At 48.1% G+C, this 20,417-nt stretch overlaps 1 protein-coding gene across 15 annotated transcripts in view; it reads right to left on the bottom strand.

Moving 5' to 3' along the window:
• USP15 (ubiquitin specific peptidase 15) overlaps window positions 1-20,417 on the bottom strand; it is a 230,599-nt gene that overhangs the window by 93,421 nt on the left and 116,761 nt on the right. The window contains exon 11 of one of the 15 annotated variants that reach the window (XR_011559475.1): window positions 11,170-11,324. The exons of the other annotated variants lie outside the window; for them this stretch is intronic. The gene's annotated coding sequence lies outside the window, so the exon portion shown is untranslated. The remainder of the gene's footprint in view (window positions 1-11,169; window positions 11,325-20,417) is intronic. 15 annotated transcript variants of the gene reach the window in all.

Here is a 20,417-nt window from a genome sequence, read left to right as displayed (position 1 = left end):
GCAGTCAGGATTCAGACCCGGCTACAGCACGGAAACTGCTTTGGTCATGCTGATGGATGATCTCTGGCGGGCCCGGGACAGGGGTTTATCCTCTGTCCTGGTGCTTCTTGACCTCTCAGCGGTTTTCGATACCATCGATCATGGTATCCTTCTGTGCCGACTGGAGGGGCTGGGAGTGGGAGGCACCGTTTTACAGTGGTTCTCCTCTACCTCTCTGGCCGGTCGCAGTTGGTGTTAGTGGGGGGGTCAGAGGTCGACTTCTAGGTCCCTACTTTGTGGGGTTCCTCATGGGTTGGTCCTCTCCCCCCTGCTGTTCAATATGTACATGAAACCGTTGGGTGAGATCATCCAAGGGCATGGGGTGAGTTACCATCAGTACGCTGATGATACTCAGCTGTACATCTCCACCCCATGTCCACTCAGCGAAGCAGTGGAAGTGATGTGCTGGTATCTGGAGGCTGTCAGGGTTTGAATGGGTGCCAACAGGCTCAGACTCAATCCAGACCAGACGGAATGGCTGTGGGTACTGCCTCCCAAGGACACTTCCATCTGTCCGTCCATCACCCTGGGGGGGGATTATTGACCCCCTCGGAGGGGGTTTGCAACTTGGGCGTCCTCCTCGATCCACAGCTGACATTAGAACATGATCTTTTGGCTGTGGCGAGGGGGACGTTTGCCCAGGTCCGCCTGGTGCACCAGTTGCGGCCCTATCTAGACTGGGAGTCACTGCTCACCTCGAGGTTCGACTATTGCAATGCTCTCTACATAGGGCTACCATTGAATAGTGTTCAGAAACTTCAGCTTGTCCAAAATGCAGCAACGCGAGCAGTCTTTGGCCTTCCAAGAAATGTCCATATCTCACCATCACTCCGCGGACTGCATTGGCTACCAATTTGTTTCTGGGCACAATTCAAAGTGTTGGTTATGACCTATAAAGCCCTACATGGCATAGGACCAGATTATCCCCAAGACCGCCTTCTGCCGCACAAATCCCAGCGACCGATGAGGTCCCACAGAGTCGGTCTCCTTAGGGTCCCATCGACCAAACAATGTTGAGCTGGCGGGACCTAGGAGAAGAGCCTTCTTTGTGGGGGGGCCGTCTCTCTGGAATCAGCTCCCCCCAGAGATTCACACTGGCCCCACCCTCCTTGCCTTCCGAAAAAGTTTAAAAACTCATCTTTGCCGCCAGGCCTGGGGTTCCTTAGACCTTCCCCCCTGACCGATGAATGCTTAGTTTGACTGCTGAATGAATGATATTGATAGTTTTTTAATTAAAATTTTAAGATTGTTTTTTTAAGGTATAATTGGATTGTTATTATTGTTTCCTGTTTTTTCTGTTCATGCTGTGAGCCGCCCCAAATCCTCAGAGAGGGGTGGCATACAAATCCAATTAAATCTAAATCTAAATCTAGAGGCTTTGAAACCCCCCCACAAACTATCCCCCAAACAAGGTAGGTAGGTGCAGCATTTTGGTCATTTCAACTTTTCGCTGCACTACATACCTGGGGGAAAGAACTTTGTGGCATATGCTCTGTCAAGGTTACCTCAATATAATAGTGGTAGGCCGGAGGTAGTTCAATCGGTTATTCTGGCACAACAGTGGGCGTGTCCGGCAGTAACCAGAGAGCAGAGCTCAAAGACAGCCAATCTTTCTGATGATTTGGCAACGGATTTACAAAGGACTTTAGCAACAGACGAGTGATTTTTGGCTCATCAGGCAGACTGCACTCAATACAATGGACTGGCTTGGATAGGGTCTAGAGTCTATGTCCCAGCCTCCATGAGGACTGTAATATTGGAAAGAGGCCATGACTCAAAAGTGGCAGGACATTTTGCCTTTCTGAAAACTTTACACTTATTGAGGAGACAACTTTGGTGGCCCACCATGAAAAAGGACATTGAGACTTACATGGCCAGCTGCCCCATCTGTGTGGCAGCAAAACGGCTTCTGGGTTGCCCACAAGGACTGTTGCAAAGTATGGCGAAGCCCAGGGCACCCTGGAAGGAGATTTCTATGGACTTTATTGTGGAATTGCCTGAGAGTGGGGAGAACACTGTTATTTGGGTTGTTACTGATTTTTTTTCCAAACAGGTTCATTTTGTGGCTTGCCCAAAAATCCCCACGTCCAGAGCCTTAGCAAGGCTTTTCATACAACATGTGTACCGTCTTCATGGAGTTCCCGACCGAATGATTTCGGACCACAGGGTTCAATTCACTTTGGATTTTTGGAAAGAGTTCTTGAATCTGTTAGGTATCAAGCAGGGCCTAAGCTCCTCCCACCACCCACAAACTAATGGTGAATGTGAACGGGCCAACTCCGTTTTGGAGCAATACCTCCGATGTTATTTAAATTATCAACAGGACAACTGGACCGAACTTCTGCTGTTCGCAGAAATTGTGTATAACAACTTGCTACATAGTAGAAGAGGATTTACTCCATTTAAACTGCTTAATGGACAGGATTTTATGCCTATCCCAGAGTTAACACAGGATGAACCTAAGCATCCTATCTTAAAGGAATGGATAACTCAGTTAAAGTCAAATTGTCCAGTGGCTCGTAAAACTCTCGATGAAGCTCATAATGCCCATAAGGTGCAGGCCGATAAAAAGAGGAGTCGGCAGGTGGATTACAAAGTGGGAGACAGAGTTTTCCTGTCCACAAGGTTTTTGAAGACCACTCAAAGTCTAAGAAATTTGCCAAATATGTAGGGCCTTTCCCTATTGTGCAAGTGGTGAATTCAGTAACTATGAAATTGGAGCTACCCAAAATGTTGCGGAAAATTCACCCAGTATTTCACATCAGTTTGCTCAAATCAGAGCCCACATCGGATTTGCACCCTGCCAAAACAGCCTCTCCCCACCTTTGCTCATTGAAGGTGAGCAACATTTTGAAACTAAGGAAGTTCTTGATTTTAGAAAACACACGGGGAAGCTTCAATATCTAGTGTCATGGAAACATTTCCCTGCTTCTCGTGCAGAGTGGATTGATGAAAAACACATGAGAGCTCAGAAGGAAATTGATCGGTTTAGAGCTAAATACCTAAATATGTAATTGCATGTTTGTTTCTTGTCTTTTTCTTTTCTTTTAGGACTAACGTCCCTGTTCTGGGGGGTCCGAATGTCAACCTTGCTATGGTTCTACACTCTTTATTTTATTTATTTATTTATTAGATTTATTAGACTCGGGGCGGCTAACAACAATAATGAAACAATATGTAACAAATCTAATATTTAAATTAATTTAAAAGACCCTTATTTAAGAAACCAACATACACACAGACATACCATGCATAAATTTTATAGGCTTAAGGGGAAGGGAATATCTCAATTCCCCCATGCCTGATGACAGAGGTGGGTTTTAAGGAGCTTACGAAAGGCGAGGAGGGTGGGGGCAACTCTGATCTCTGGGGGCAGTTGGTTCCAGAGGGTTGGGACCGCCACAGAGAAGGCTCTTCCCCTGGGTCCTGCCAAACAACATTGTTAAGTCGATGGGACCCGGAGAAGGCCCACTCTGTGGGACCTAACTGGTCGCTGGGATTTGTGCGGCAGAAGGCGGTCCCATAGATATTCTGGTCCAATGCCATGAAGGGCTTTATAGGTCATAACCAACACTTTGAATTGTGACAGGAACCCGATCGGCAACCAATGCAGACTGCGGAGTGTTGGTGTAACATGGGCATACTTAAGGAAGCCCATGATTTCTCTCGCAGCTGCATTCTGCACGATCTGAAGTTTCCAAACACTTTTCAGAGGTACTCCCATGTAGAGAGCGTTACACTCTTACTACACTTCGGTTGCCATGAGTAACGGGGTGGGTGGGTACTGGAATATTGGGAGGGGAAGACTGCAGGAGACCCTGTGGAGTTTTGTTTTCTAACAGCGAGTGGGATAGCTTTTGTTTTTCATTTTCCTGGAAAGCAGGTGACCAGGAGGAGACCGTTAGAAGTTGCATTCCATCAGTGTGACGTGGATTTGGAGATGCGTCCACCTGATGCTTATGGACACTAGGGATTGGCTGCTCTCCAAAGGGGGTGTGTCAAATAGGGGTTTTGATATATGCTTGTATCGCGCCTTTTTCTCAGTTTCTGATTTACTTCCGTTGCTTTCAGTTCTGATTTTTGATAAATTCACTTCTGAAGCCAAAAAATGGACTCTGAGTTTTATTTTTCTTAAATTCTGATTGAAGCAGCTGACAGTTTCTCTTTTTCAAATGGAAAAAAATGGTGGCTTCCATTAGTCGACTGAAAATTTCTTGGAACATAAAAATAATGAGCAAATACTGACAAGTGCTCAGTTCTGAAGCATTTCTAGCAACCCATCCAAAAAGAAAGAATTTCTTGCCTTTAAATGATGAGAAAGCAAGTCTGTGAGTAGCAGTGGGGCAAATTGAGATTATTTAATGAACAGACAGAAGAGAGAGTGAGAACTTGGGGGAGAATTAGATAGCAAGTAGATTTGATAGGAAGGAGATGGAAAAATAACAATTGAAAATGAAATACAGTGGTACCTCTACTTTCGAACGAGATACAAACTGGGTGTTCAAGGGTTTTTTGCCTCTATTCATGAACCATTTTCACCTTATGAGCAGTGGCCAAAACAAGCGCTTTTAAATTTGTAGGCTCTGATGATCACAAGGGAACTGGAGTCAGGCTTTGCCGTGCGGGGTCCCCCCCCATCCCTTCTGCTAGAAAATGCCACATCCGAGGAGCTCTCCGCAACCGCCCTGGGATGGCGGGTGGATAAAGCAAGGCTAGCGCAGTGCTTGGAGGGGCAGCGGAAGGAGACATATGGAGGAAGCAAGGCTAGCGGGGTGCTTGGAGGGGCAGCGAAAGAGGACGTATGAAGGGAGAAAGGGGAGGGGATGTTTGGACAAGCAGTAAAAGGGGACATATAGAGGGAGAAAGGGGAGGGGTGCTTGGACAAGCAGCAAAAGGGGACGTATGGAGGGAGAAAGGGAAGGGGTGCTTGGACAAGCAGCAAAAGGGGACGTATGGAGGGAGAAAGGGAAGGGGTGCTTGGACAAGCAGCAAAAGGGGACGTATGGAGAAAGCAAGGCTAGTGGGATGCTTGGAGGGGCAGGGAAAGGGGCGGGTGGATAAAGCAAGGCTAACAGGGTGTTTGGACAAGCAGCGAAAGGGGGTGGGTGGATGCCTTGCTTCTTCCATATGTCCCCCTTCGATGCTTGTCCAATCACCCCCTCCCCTTTCTCCCTTCATACGTCCCCTTTCGCTGCCTTTCCAAGCATCCTGCTAGCCTTGCTTTATCCATCTGCCCCCTTTTGCTGTCCCTCCAAACGCCCTGCTAGCCTTGCTTCCTCCATATGTCTCCTTTCGCTGCCCCTCCCCGTCCTCCGTTCATCTCACTTCTAAAGTTTTGGATTTTCCTAATGGGTATGCACGTATTATTTGCTTTGACATTGATTCCTAGTGTTCTGGATTTCAGGCTAAGGCAACTAATAGTTGAAACAAAGGAAACAGCCCATCCCTAGTGACAGAGGTGGGTTTTAAGGAATTTGCGAAAGGCAAGGAGGGTGGGGGTAATCCTAATCTCCGGAGGGGAGTTGATTCCATAGGGTCAGGGCCACCACAGAGAAGGCTCTTCCCCTGGGTCCCGCCAGATGACATTGTTTTGTTGACGAGACCCGGAGAAGGCCAACTCTGTGGGAGCTAACCAGTCGCTGGGATTTAAAGTAAAGTAACTTGAAAGTCATATAAAAACATTCCACAAGTCATTCTAAAATTTATGGGCTAATCAGCGTTAATCCAGAGTCATAAAAGCAGGTAATAAATTCACACAATGTATAACTTATGCTTGGAGCTGGTTAGAGAAGCCCCCATTTTGAAACGGCAAGAGTTGACGACTCAGTTTTCTCTTCCACTTACAACCGGACGCTTCTTCTTACAAACTTTTCTACTTATGAACCTTGTCACGGAACGAATTAAGTTTATAAGTAGAGGTACCACTGTACTGTATATAGAGCAATGCCAAAAGTGAAGGGGAAGGAATAGAGAAGAGAACTGTCTATTTTATATTGGCTGTGTGAAAAAAACCACTTAAAATGGGAGAATTGCATACAGTTACAGAAATAAAGAATCTAGTATGTCCAAAGGACTCTTTCTGTTATTTGACTACTTTTAATTACATACCCTGTCCTTCTGTCTTTCCTCAAGCTGGTAAGTTAAATGTAATACTATTTAAATAATATGAAGCCATATTTCAAAGCCAGGTTTTCTCACAGCATCTTAATAACAAAGTGCTAACAAGCACTTTAATAATTAAGATCTAGCGTTAACTTAAGCCGCCCACCTTGCAACTTTTATTTAACAATTTCAAGGATGTAATTCTGTATACAGAACAGGAATTTCTTTCCTCAAAAATATGAATGGGATCCCTTCAGATCAGAAAGCTGAAATCTTTACACACCAGGCATGACATAATGCTTTTCACCTGTACTACATGTACTAGGCAGTTCTAGTTTTTTATCATTTAGAAATCAGTGTTGACTTCTAACAACCATATAGACCAGAAATCCCCAAACTTGGCAATTTTAAGACTTGTAGACTTCAACTCACAGAATTCTACAGGTCTTAAAATTGCAAAGTTTGAAGATCTCTGATATAGACAGATTCTATCCAGGATGATCTATACTCAAAAGGTATTTTCAGATATGCATGATTCTGCAAATGTAACCTTATCATAGAATTAATTCATGCTTCCTTTCTGGACTATGTCACAAAGCTGAAAACAATTGTGCAGGTCTAAATTTCTCTCACACTGACTTTACAATCAAGAAACTAGTGAAAATCTCTTCAGATTTGTTTGCCATGTCCACGTTCCTTTCGTGGATAAGCTGCCTTTTATTTGACCATTTTCCTGGCTGTGGCTCTTACCCGTTTCCTAAGGTCGTTCTAATATACTATTACAGTGTGACAGCTGTGAATTATCTAGATCAGTGATGTTTGTTGTTGTGTGCCAAAAATGGCAAGATGTATTCTATTGCGTGTGCACATGCCACTACCTTAATGCAACACCCACACATAGCTGCACAGAACCTCCCATCTGCGCACCACACTGAGCATGCACATCATTCAGAATTTACTTGATAAAAATTTGTAGAGATGCAAAGTCAACCGTGAGTGGCGCAGAACCCCCACCATGCCTGCCACCAGTTGGGCCAGAGAAACATTAGAAGGCAGGGCAGGTGGCCAGCCAGCAAACAAGCCAAGCTAGTGCTTCCAAAATTTGGGTTGGGCAAGTGGGGAGACCAGCCAGGGTGGTCTCCTCACCTTAGTGGCCATGGTGGGCTTTGGCGGCTTGTCTCCCCACCTCTGAAGGGAGCCTGACTAGCGACTCAGCTTGTAGGCTCCCTCCAACTGGGCAGGGGGGGTGCTGGGGGGGTGGGGGAGGGGGCTGGTGGAAGCATGGCTCTGCCTTTGTTTTCAGGCCAGCCACCATCTCCTCTCCCCTTCCTGCTGGGCTTCCAAGCCATGAGAAGGCAAAGAGCTCCTGAACTGGCGGTGAAGCAGAATCCAGGCTGCTGAACACCACCTGTGCTTCCTCTTGCCTCCTGCTTCTTCCTGGTTCCACAGCCAGGGTTTCCATGAAGGTGTCCCAAAACCTAAGCAGGAAAAGGGAGAAAAGAAGCCCAAGCTGAGCCTCCAAGCCATTTCTCTAAGCTGCCTTTCTGGAGTGGCAAAGAGAGGAGTAGGGCAAAATCCGAAACACAGACGGGCCTGGCTGGATCATAGCCTTCCTGTCCTCCTTCTCCCTCTGCACACAGGAGTGGAGCAAGCTAGGCTCCTGCCTGATTGTCTGGTTGACTGGTGAGCAAGCAAAGCTGGGCGTGATGCATCTGCACCAGGTGCTCACCGGAGCCTTTTGGATCTCGCTCTCCTCTCCCCACTCCAGGAAGGAAGCAGCAGTGGGAAGCCTTTTTGCAGCCATAGTGGCAAGCAATGGGCCCAACAGCAGGTGGTGGGGTGCCCCCACCCAACCCCCGCCATGCAAATGATGCCTTGTGCACCTGAGCTGGCTCCCAGCATTCTTCATGCACAGCCCTTCTGCTCCAGAAAAGCAATGGCAGCTGTAGGAGGAAGGTCAATAGCTACCAGCCAGCTCAGGCGCACATCGCCCTCCTACTGGGCTTCCCTCACACACACCATCTTCTCCTCTGCTTTCATATACAAGCACACAGGTGCTAGGCCATTGGCTGGCTTGCATGTCTGCCTGCTTGCACAATGGTAGCTGCAAGGCGAATGAGTTCCAAAAGACAGGCAAGCCTGACTGTAGCTTTCCCTCCCTCCTTCATCTACATCAGGTGCTCACATTACTTAAAAATACTTTGTTGGATATTTTATTTTATTTATTAAATTTGTATGCCGCCCCTCTCCGTAGACTCGGGGCGGCTCACAGCAGTAATAGAAAAACAATATACAATACAAATCTAATAATTAAAACTAAAAACCCATAATTTAAAAAAACATGCACACAACATATCATACATAAACAATATAGGTCTGGGGAAGTTATCTCAGTTCCCCCATGCCTGACGACAGAGGTGGGTTTTAAGAAGCTTACCAAAGGCGAGGAGGGTGGGGGCAATTCTGATCTTTGGGGGGAGTTGGTTCTAGAGAGTCGGGGCTGCCACAGAGAAGGCTCTTCCCCTGGGTCCCACCAAACGACATTGTTTAGTCGACGGGACCCGGAGAGGGCCAACTCTGTGGGACCTAACTGGTCGCTGGGATTTGTGCGGCAGAAAGCACGACTATCCATAATAGGGACATTGATGCACCCAAGTAGAATGAATTGGGAAAATATATCGATATATTTTGAAAAAAGAAGGCAAGTTGAAGTCCCCATCAGAACTTGAGAAACAGGATTTAAAAATGGACTTGGATATGAGGATGCAATTGCAAGCAAGATATGAAAAAGACAGTAAAACAGAAGGAATTTGGAAATGATAGAGTGCTCCAATGTCTCCAACAAAACCATCTTCATGCCAAGTTAGAGAAATGCCAATTTTTCCAAACTTCCATTGACTTCTTAGGACATGTGTAGGTGGGTCTCTTTAGAAAGAGAGTAAATCAAAATGTCATTCATGAAATGTTGAAAAACCGCTGGAGCATTGGTGAGTCCAAAAGGCATTACGGTGAACTTGAAATGGCCGTAGCGGGTGCCGATTTTGCTAAAGATGGTTGCTGTGCGAAGGCGTTGCATGAGTTCGGAGATCAAAAGTACCAGTAGCGGTTATGGACAGTAAAAGAATTGAGTTTAAGATAATCACAGCACTTAGATCTCCAGTTTTCTTTTTCACAAAATGTACTGGAGCAGAGAGTGGTGAGGAGGAGGGTTAGATGAAGCCCCTGGCCAGATTTTTGTCAAGAAAGTCTTTTAAGGGAGAGAGGGGCGGGGTTAAATGGCCACAGCAGCTCGGGTCTTCGCGTTGTCTTGGGTGGGGGCTCCGAAATCCCCACTGTCCAGGGTTCTGGTCCTTTTGGACCAGACCGGATCCTCCCTGAAGGGGCGGTGATGCAAGGGACGCTATCAGGGGTCTGGTTAGGGGTCGGCATACCCCACCAGTCTCGCACCAACGGTGGTGTGAAGCCGGCCAGGCAGCCGTGCCTGAGTCGACTCAGCCGCAGAGACGATGCAACGCTGGGACGGAAAGATGAGCGGTAACATCTGGAAAGAGATGGAGGAATACTTACAGAGAGAAAAAAAAGATTAAAATTGGGTGCTGGTGAGTGAGAACGGCCGAAAGGGATTTTGGATTTTTATTTTTCGATTTTATTTTCAACAGAGCTAAAACTGCCGGAAATGGAACCGGAAGCGGCTATTTGGCGATGGGGCGAATAGTGAAGGCTTCAGAATGTAGCAAATTGCCCAAGATTGGATTTCTAAGAGATTTAATTATTTATGAATTCGGTTTTCTAAATTGGAAACTATAAATTCTCTTGAGGCTGTGTTTCTTTTCCTTATATCCATTAAATGAAGAGGAATGTTTTATATCGGAAGATTTGAATATTTGCCATCTAGTGCAATCTAGTGGTTGGAGGAAATATTGCAAGCAGTCGGTGTAAAGACGTTTTTGCTAAATGTTGGCCTTGGTGGAAGCATATTTCATTTGTTTGGCCTTCTCATTTGTTTTCTATGAAGAAAGGAGGTTATCAGCTATGGTGTGGAAGGAAGGAACATTTGAGATGAGATAATAGAACTGACTGAACTGACTGAAAACACATTGGATACTATTTCTTGAAAAGAGGCCTAAGACACTATAAGGAATATAGATATGGAAAATACAGATGATAGCAGTACTGTAAAGAAGAGGAAGAGGACTGAGTTTTACCACAAAGTTATAAATTATAAAAAGAAAAGACTGCAATTAAATGAATTGGAATTATTAATGATTTAATTTTATTGGAATTTATTATGGAAAAGGTGGTAAACAAGGCTCTCCTCATCCGGGATTTGATCCTGGAAGAGGAGGCCGACCTGGTATGTGTGACTGAAACCTGGCTGGCCCCAGAGGGAGGAGTTCCTCTCTCTGAAATTTGCCCAGACGGATTTCAGGTATGGCATCAGCCGCGATCCCAGGGAAGGGGGGGGGAGGAGTGGCTATTATAGCCAAGGAAATTTTTTGCCTGCGTAGACTCATTGGTCCTGAGATTACAGGTTGTGAGTCGCTCTTGGTGAAGCTGGACCTAGGGGTTCAGGTGGGCTTGTTTCTCATGTACCTGCCTCCCAGCTGCGTGTCAGCAGCCCTGCTTGTGCTGCTCGAGGAGATAGATGGGTTGGCGGTGATGTTCTCCAGACTTATTGTCTTGGGGGACTTTAACCTACCGTCACTCGGCGAAACCTCTGGGCTAATGCAGGAGTTCATGGCCACCATGACAGCCATGGACCTGACTCAAGTAGTTCAGAGTCCGACTCACAAGGGGGGATACGCACCTGACATATTTTTCTCGGAGCAATTGAGTGATGGTCTGAGACTAAGGAGCTTAGATGTTCTGCCTTTGTCATGGCCAGACCATTTTCTACTACGGCTTGACTTCGAGGCTCCAATCAACCCCCACAGAGAGACGGAACCGATCAGGTGGTTCCACCATAGACGCCTAATGGATCCAGAAGGTTTTCAGAGGGCGCTTGGGTCCTACCAGATTCACACGTACACAGTTCGGCAGAGTCTCTTGCCGTGGCATGGAGCAATGCTGCGACGGAGGCTCTTGACCGGATTGCGCCGTTGCAATCTCTTTGTGTCACAAGACCTCAGGGAGCTCCTTGCTTTACTGAGAAACTCTGGGTGTTGAAACGGCAGAAGAAACATCTGGAGAAAAAGTGGAGGAAAAGTAAATCTGAGTTTGATCGAACACTTGTAAGAGCTCATATTAAGGCTTACGAAGTGGCACTCAAGGCGGCAAGATGTGTGTATCATGCCGCCTTGATTGCATTAACAGAATCCCTCCAAGCCGCTCTGTTCAGGGTGACCCACTTCCTTCTTAATCAGGGGGCGTTGGGGAGCCCTTACAGAGTAGTGCCGAGGACTTTAACTCGTTTTTCACTGATAAAATCGCTCAGATTTGGACAGACCTTGAATCCGATTGGATAGCAGTGTAGGCTGACAACAAGTCAGTTAAGATGACTGGGACATGTCCTTGTCCATCTGTCTGGGAGGAGTTTGACCTGGTGATACCTGATTAAGAGGACAAGGCCATTGGAGCTGCGAGTTCCGCCACCGGTTTACTGGATCCATGTCCCTCTTGGTTGGTTTCGGCCAGCAGAGAGGTGACATGGAGCTGCGTGCAGGAGATTGTAAACACTTCTCGGGGGGGGGGGGGGGGGTCCTTCCCGGCTCCCTACAAGGAGGCACTTGTGTTCTCCCTCCTCAAGAAACCTTCCCTGGACCCAGCCATACTTAACAATTATCATCCAGTCTCCAACCTTCCCTTTATGAGGAAGGTTGTCGAGAAGGTGGTGTCACGGCAGATCCAGCGGTCCTTGGAAGCCGATTATCTAGGACCTCAGCAGTCAGGATTCAGGCCAAGTTAGAGAATGGAAACTGCTTTGGTTGCACTGATGGATGATCTCTGGTGGGCCCGGGACAGGGGTTTCTCCTCTGTCCTGGTGTTTCTTGACCTCTCAGAGGCTTTTGATACCATCGACCATGGTATCCTATTGCGCCGGCTGTAGGGTTTGGGAGGAACTGTTCTGCGGTGGTTCTCCTCTTACCTCTCCTGTTGGTTGCAGTCAGTATTAGTGGGAGTCAGATGTCGACCTCTAGGTCCGTCCCTTGTGGGGTGCCTCAATTGTCAGTCCTCTCCCCCCTGCTATTCAATATCTACATGAAACTGCTGAATGAGATCATCCAAGGGCATGGGGTAAGGTATCATCAGTACGCTTATGATACCCAGTTATACATCTCCAGGCCATGTCCAGTCGGTGAAGCAGTGGAAATGATGTGCTGGTGCCTGGAGGCTGTTAGGGTCTGGATGGGTGTCAACAGGCTCAAACTCAACCCTGACAAGACAGAGTGGCTGTGGATTTTGCCTCCCAAGGACAATTCCATCTGTCCGTCCATTACCCCGGGGGGGGGGGATTATTGACTGTATTTCGGCTGTGGTGAGGAGGGCGTTTGCCCAGGTTCACCTGGTGCATCAGTTGTGACCCTATTTTGGAGAAGAAGTCTCTGCTCACAGTCACTCGTGCCCTCATCACCTCGAGGTTCGACTACTGCAACGCTCTCTACATGGGGTTACCTTTGAAGAGTGTTTGGAAACTTCAGATCGTGCAGAATGTGGCTGCGAGAGCAATCATGGGCTTTCCTAGATATGCCCATGTCTCGTAAACACTCTGCGGCCTGCACTGGCTGCCAATCAGTTTCCAGTCACTATTCAAAGTGTTGGTAATGACCTATACAGCCGTACATGGCATCGGACCAGAATACCTTTCAGGACCATCTTCTGCTGCACAAATCCCAGTAGCTGATTAGGTCCCACAGAATTGGCCTTCTCTGGGTCCTGTTGACTAAGCAATGCCATCTGGCGGAACCCAGGAGAAGAGCCTTCTCTGTGGTGGCCCGGGCCCTCTGGCATCAACTCCCCCCAGAGATTAGAACTGCCCCCACCCTCCTTGCCTTTCGCAAGTTGTAGCCAGGCATGGGGAAATTGATATACCCCCTACCTTTTACGATTTATGTATGGTTGTGTGACTATTTAATGAAAGGGTTTTTAATTGTTTTTTCAGTATTGGATTTGTACACATTATTATTATTATTATTATTATTATTATTATTATTATTATTATTAATTAGATTTGTATGCTGCCCCTCTCTCTAGACTCGCGGCAGCTAACAACAATAATAAAACAATATATAACAAATCTAATAATTAGAAGTCACTAAAAACCCCTTATTAAAAAAGAAAACATACAGACAAACATACCATGCATAAACTATGTAGGCCCGGGAGAGATGTCTCAGTTCAACCAATTGGTGCACCAGGCGAACCTGGGCAAACGCACCCCTTGCCACAGCTGAAAGATGGTTTTCTAATGTTAGCTGTGGATCAAGGACGACGCCCAAGTTGCGAACCCTCTCTGAGGAGGTCAATAATTCCCCCCGCCAGGTTGATGGATGGACAGATGGAATTGTCCTTGGGAGGCAAAACCCACAGCCACTCCGTTTTATCAGGGTTGAGCTTGAGTCTGTTGACACCCATCCAGACCCCAACAGCCTACAGGCACTGGCACATCACTTCCACTGCTTCGTTGACTGGACATGGGGTGGAGATGTACAGCTGGGTATCATCATTTGATGACCTTACCCAGCGCTTTCATGTAGATATTAAACAGCAGGGGGGAGAGGACTGACCCCTGAGGCACCCCACAAGGGAGCAACCTAGAAGTTGACCTCTGACCCCCCACTAACACCGACTGCGATCGACCGGAGAGATAGGAGAACCACTGAAGGACAGTGCCTCCCACTCCCAACCCCTCCAGTCGGCGCAGAAGGATACCATGGTCGATGGTATCAAAAGCCACTGAGAGGTCGAGAAGCACAAGGACAGAGGATAAACCCCTGTCCCGGGCCTGCCAGAGATCATCCATCAACGCGACCAAAGCAGTTTTTGTGATGTAGCCAGGCCTGAATTCTGACTGTTGAGGACCTAGATAATCGGCTTTTTCCAAGAACCATTGTAGTTGGAGTGCCACCACCTTCCCAACATACTTCCACATAAAGGGAAGTTTGGAGACTGGGCGACAGTTGTTAAGAATGGCTGCCTCCTTGTAAGGAGCCAGAAAGGACCCCCTCCCCAAAGAAGCGTTGACAATCTCCTGGACCCAGCTCTGTGTCACCTCCCTGCTGGCCGAAACCAGCCAAGAGGGACACGGATCCAGTAAAACAGGTGGATCCAGAGCTCACAGCTCCAATGGCCTTGTCCACTTCATCAGGTGTCACCAGATCAAACTCTTCCCAGTCAGATGGACAAGTATGGGCCCCAGTCACCTCGACTGACTCGTTGCCAGTCGACTCTGTTATCCAATCGGAGTGGAAGTCTGCCCGGATCCGAGCGATTTTATCAGTGAAAAATGTGTTAAAATCCTCAGCACTACTCTGCAAAGGCTCCCCAACTCACCCCTGATTAAGAAGGGAGCGGGTCACGCTAAACAGAGTGCCCGGGCAAGATTCCGCTGATCCAATAAAGGCGGCATGATACACGCATCTTGCCGCCTTGAGCGCCACTTTGTAAGTCTTAATATGACCTCTTACAAGTGTTCCATCAGATTTAGACTTACTCTTCCACCATCGGTTCTCTAGACGTCTCTTCTGGCGTTTCTACTCCTGGAGCTCCTTGTTAAACCATGGAGCTCTACGGGGTCTAGCGCCACGTAGAGGTTGCAATGGCGCAATCCGGTGAAGAGCCTCTGCTGCAGCCTTGTTCCAGGCCATAGCAGGAGACTCTGCCGAACTGTGGACAAGTGCATCTGGCATAACCCCAAGACCCCTCTGAAAGCCCTCTGGGTCCATCAGGCGTCTGGGGCGGAACCACCTAGTCGGTTCTGCCTCCCTGCGGAGAAGGATTGGAGACAGGAAGTAAAGCCGCAATAGAAAATGGTCTGACCATGACAAAGGCAACACTTCTAGGCCCCTTAGTCTCAGACCATTGCTCAATTGCTCAGAGAGGAATACCATGTTGGGTGCGTGCCCCACCTTGTGAGTCGGACACTGTATTACTTGAGTCAGGTCCACGGCTATCATGGTGGCCATGAACTCCTGCATTTGTTCAGAGGTTTCACCGAGTGACGGTAGGTTAAAGTCCCCCAAGACAATGAGTCTGGGGAACCCCAAAGCCAACCCGGTTACCTCCTCGAGCAGCACAGGCAGGGCTGTTGACACGCAGCTGAGAGGCAGGTACGTGAGCAACAAGCCCACCTGAACCCCTAAGTCCAATTTCACCAAAAGGGACTCAAAACCTGCAATCTCTGGAGCAATGAATCTACGCAAGCAAAGGCTCTCCCTGGCTAAAATAGCCACTCCTCCCCCGACTTCCGTGGGGTCGAGGCTGATGCAATACCTGGAACACAGCTGGGCAAATTTCAGAGAGAGGAACTCCTCCCTCTGGGCCCAGCCCAGTTTCAGTAACACATGCCAGGTCGGCCTCCCCATCCAGGATCAAATCCTGGATGAGGAGAGCTTTATTTACCACCGACCTGGCATTGAGTAGCAGCAGCCTGAGCCCAGAGCCAGAATTACATTCGTTACCAGTATCCTGAGTTGAGCTCACGGAACTGGAATAAGGGATCGCTATTAAGCAGCGATTTGTTGTTGTGAGCTGCTCCGAGTCTTTGGAGAGTGATGGCATAAAAATCTAATAAATTATTATTATTATTATTATTATTATTATTATTATTATTATTATTAATTTTATTACTATTACATAATGATTATGATTTGTTAACTAGAAATGATATATCGATAAAATGAAAGGAATGATAATATGTTTAAGCAGAGAGTAGAAAATGTATTTAAAATTTTTAACAATGCCTAGTGTTGGGCGAAACGAACTTGCATAGTTCAGGCTCATACCGAACTTTGCAGTGTTCGGCATGCCGAACCTGAATCCGAACTTTTTAAAAAGTCCGTGTTCAGGTTTGGCATTCGAACGAACTCCATGATCCCCAATCAACAGCCTTGTTGTAAGCAGGAAACACAAGGACCATCTGTGATTGGCCATACGTCTGGCTGACCAGTGATAGGGCAGCCGGACGCATGGCTGAGATTAGTCCGGAGGGACACCTGACCTACCAGTATAAAAGGCAGGACCATGCGGTCCATTGCCATTAAAAGAGCTATTAGTTAGTTAGGAACAGTGCTGTTGCTGCTGCTAACCGGGAGAGATAGGTTGGGGAGATTTCTAAGATCACGTAGGCTGCATCTGGTGGCTGCTGCCACTGAAAGGGAGATTTCTCAACTGTGCAATTGTCTTCAAAAGGTCATATCCGCTAGGCATTCAAGGTAAAGAAAGAACAAAACTTGTGTGGGCAGGGGGCAGTTCTTCTGTACTGAAGGCGGAGTTCTCAAGTGTGCCAATTTGTTACTGTAGGCTTAGCTGCCAAACCATCCATCCAAGGCAAACAAAGAAAAATACTTTTTTTTGCAGTTTCCCTGACTCTTGAGGTTATAGGTCATAACCAACACTTTGAATTGTGACTGGAAATTGATCGGCAACCAATGCAGACTGAGTGTTGGTGTTACATGGGCATACCTTGGGAAGCCCATGATTGCTCTCGCAGCTGCATTCTGCACCATCTGAAGCTTCCGAATACTTTTCAAAGGTAGCCCCATGTAGAGAGCATTACAGTAGTCGAATCTCGAGGTGATGAGGGCATGAGTGACTGTGAGCAGTGACTCCCGGTCCAAATAGGGCCGCAACTGGTGCACCAGGTGAACCTGGGCAAGCGCACCCCTCGCCACAGCTGAAAGATGTTTCTCTAATGTGAGCTGTGGATCGAGGAGGACGCCCAAGTTGCGAACCCTCTCTGAGGGGGTTAGTGACTCCCCCCCCAGGGTGATGGACAGACAGATGGAATTGTCCTTGGGAGGCAAAACCCACAGCCACTCCGTCTTATCAGGGTTGAGCTTGAGTCTGTTGACACCCATCCAGACCCCAACAGCCTCCAGGCACCGGCACATCACTTCCACTGCTTCGCCGACTGGACAAGGGGTGGAGATGTAAAGCTGGGTATCATCTGCATACTGATGATACCTCACCCCATGCCCTTGGATGATCTCACCCAGCGGTTTCATGGAGATATTAAATAGTAGGGGGGAGAGGACCGACCCCTGAGACACCCCACAAGGGAGTAACCTAGAGGTCGACCTCTGACCCCCCACTAACACCGACTGCGACTGACCAGAGAGGTAGGAAGAGAACCACTGAAGGACAGTGCCTCCCGCTCCCAACCCCTCCAGCCGGCACAGAAGGATACCATGGTCGATGGTATCGAAAGCCGCTGAGAGGTCAAGAAGCACCAGGACAGAGGATAAACCCCTGTCCCGGGCCCGCCAGAGATCATCCATCAGCGCGACCAAAGCAGTTTCCGTGCTGTAGCCGGCCCTCAATCCTGACTACTGAGGACCTAGATAATCGGCTTCTTCCAAGGACCGCTGGAGCTGGAGCGCCACCACCTTCTCAACAACCTTCCCCATAAAGGGAAGGTTGGAGACTGGTTGATAGTTATTGAGAATTACAATTTTATGTCACGCGGGGCCTCCATTGCCCTCTTGTCTTGGGGTTGTCATGGTTACGGGCGCATGACCCTCAGGTGGTGTGGTCGCAAAACATTGTCAATTTTCCCAGTTTGCAATGTGTAGACCACCATCATCACGTGTGTGCCCGTTATCACGCAAGGGCCCGTTATCCCCGCAGCAGTGTTACCAAAGGGTCTCGCTGAGTTTGCGGATGTCTTTAATGAAAAAGAGGCAGACCGCATGCCACCGCATCGCCCTTATGATTGTGCCATTGACCTGTTCCCTGATGCCAAGTTGCCGGCTGGTCGTTTGTACTCTAGGTTGGAACCTGAACTAGTGGCCCTCAAGGAGTTCATAGATAAAAATCTGGCCAACGTGTTCTTCAGACCATCGACCTCCCCTTTGTCGGCGCCTGTCTTGTTTGTGAAAAAAAAGACTGGGGACTTACATCTGTGTTGTGACTACCGGCGCCTGAACGCCATTACGGTGCGCAATCGCTATCCCTTGCCACTGATTCCGGAATTAATGGAACGTTTACGAGCTGCCACTGTTTTTTCCAAGATCGACCTACACAGCGCTTATAATTTGGTTCGTATAAGGCCAGGGGATGAGTGGAAAACAGCGTTTGGCAACCGATACGGGCATTTTGAGTATACAATGATGCCTTTGGACTCACCAATGCCCCGGCTGTTTTCCAACATTTGATGAACGATGTATTCAGGGACATGTTAGACCATTTTGTGGTCATATATTTGGATGACATTTTAGTTTACTCCCCCTCCATGGCTAGTCATTTGGGACATTTGCGCTGGGTTTTGCTCCAGTTGAGAGAGCATTGTTTATATGCTAAGCTGGAGAAGTGCAGACCACCTCCGTTTCTGCAGACCACCATAGAATTTTTGGGTCATGTCATTTCTCCAGGGGGCATCGCTATGGACCTGGGAAAGGTGTCAGCACCAAAGACCTGGCAACCCCCAAAGAGAGTCAAGGATGTGCAGAGGTTGTTGGGGTTTGCAAACTACTATCGCACATTCATACCAGGGTTTGCCCAGTTGACCGCGCCTCTCACCCGGCTGTTGCAAAAACAGGTCTCGTTCCATTGGGGTGAGGAGGAGCAGCGAGCTTTTGTAGCTCTTAAGGACGCGTTCAGGAAAGAGCCCTTGTTGCAACATCCTGATCCGTGTCGGCCATTTGTCGTTGAGACAGATACCTCTGATGTTGCCGTTGGAGCTGTACTTCTCCAGACCCGTCCCGAAGGGGGTACCTTGTTTCCATGTACCTACCACTCCAGAAAACTCACGCCCTCGGAAAGGAACTACACGATCTGGGAAAAGGAACTTTTGGCAGTCAAGTCGGCATTCGAGACGTGGCGACATCATCTCGAGGGCGCCCGGCATCAGGTAGAGGTCAGGACCAATCATAAAAACTTGGAGTACCTGCAAATGGCCCAAAAGTTGAACCAATGACAGATACGTTGGTCGTTCTTTTTCGCAAGGTTCAACTTTCGGATCCGGTACACACCCAGCTTCCAGAATCCCAGAGCGGATGCTTTGTCTAGGACAGTGTTTCCCAACCTTTTTTGAGCCGCGGCACATTATTCAAATTTACAAAATCCTGGGGAACATTGAGCGGGGTGTGTGTAAAAAAGTTTGGATAAAAAACCCTCTCTTCCTCCCTTTCACCCTATTTCTCTCTCCCTCCCTCTTTCTTTCCCCCTCTCTCTCCCTCCCTCTTTCTTTCCGCCTCTCTCTCCATCCCTCTTCCTTCCTTCCTTCCTCTTTTTTGCTCTTTCTCCCTCCTTCCCTCCCTCTTTCTCTCTTTCTTGCTTTCTCTGTTTCTCTTGCATTCTCTCTCTCTTGCTCTCTCTTTTATTCTCTCTTTCTCTCTCCCTTGCTTTCTCTCTTTCTTTCTCTCTTGCTTTCCTTCCCTCTTTCTCTTTCTCTCTTGCTCTCTCTCTCTTTCTTTCTTTCTCTCTCTCTTTCTCTTTCTTGCTTTCTTTCTCTTGCTTTCTCTCTCGCACACACTCTTTCTCTTTCTCTCTCTCTTGCTTTCTTTTTCTCTCCCTCTCTTTCTTTCTTCCTCTCCTGCTTTCTCACACACACACACTCTTTCTCTCTCTCTCCCTTCCTTGCTTTCTCTCTCCCTCTTGATTTCTCTCTTGCTTTTACTTCTCTCTCTTTCTCTCTTGCTTTCTCTCCTCCTTTTTCTCTCTCTCTCTTTCTCTCTCGTGCACCACACCAGCAACAGAGAGAGAAAGAGAGAGAGAGCGGAGAGAGAGTGGAGGGCAGCTTGCTGGTCCGCGACCCCCTGGATCAGCAGCCCCGCATGGCCCCAGCACGGACTCCTCCGTCACCTTCGCCTCCGCCTAAGAGGCAGCAGCCACATTCACCCCTTTGCCCTCCCAGGTGTCCATGGCGCTCAGCGCCCGGCCACGTGCCGCCTCCCGGTACCCCGCCTGACTGCTACCTGCAGGAACGGGTGGTGGGGCGCCACGAAGGGCGGCGCTTGAAAGCCACCACGGCGCCATTGTTGTCATCACGGCGCAAAGCCACACAGTCCCAGATTGCTTGCTTCTCCGGCCAGCAAGCCAGCTGCCTTGGAAAGCGGCGCGCTTTTAAAACACGCGTTTTTCAAATGCGCTGCTTTCCTAGGCAGCAGACTTTGCTGGCC

Source organism: Erythrolamprus reginae, chromosome 6, assembly GCF_031021105.1.
Source record: "Erythrolamprus reginae isolate rEryReg1 chromosome 6, rEryReg1.hap1, whole genome shotgun sequence".
Classification (NCBI taxonomy): domain Eukaryota; kingdom Metazoa; phylum Chordata; class Lepidosauria; order Squamata; family Dipsadidae; genus Erythrolamprus; species Erythrolamprus reginae.
The sequence above is the reverse complement of the archived record's forward strand: the minus strand, read 5'-3'. Positions and strand labels throughout refer to the sequence as shown.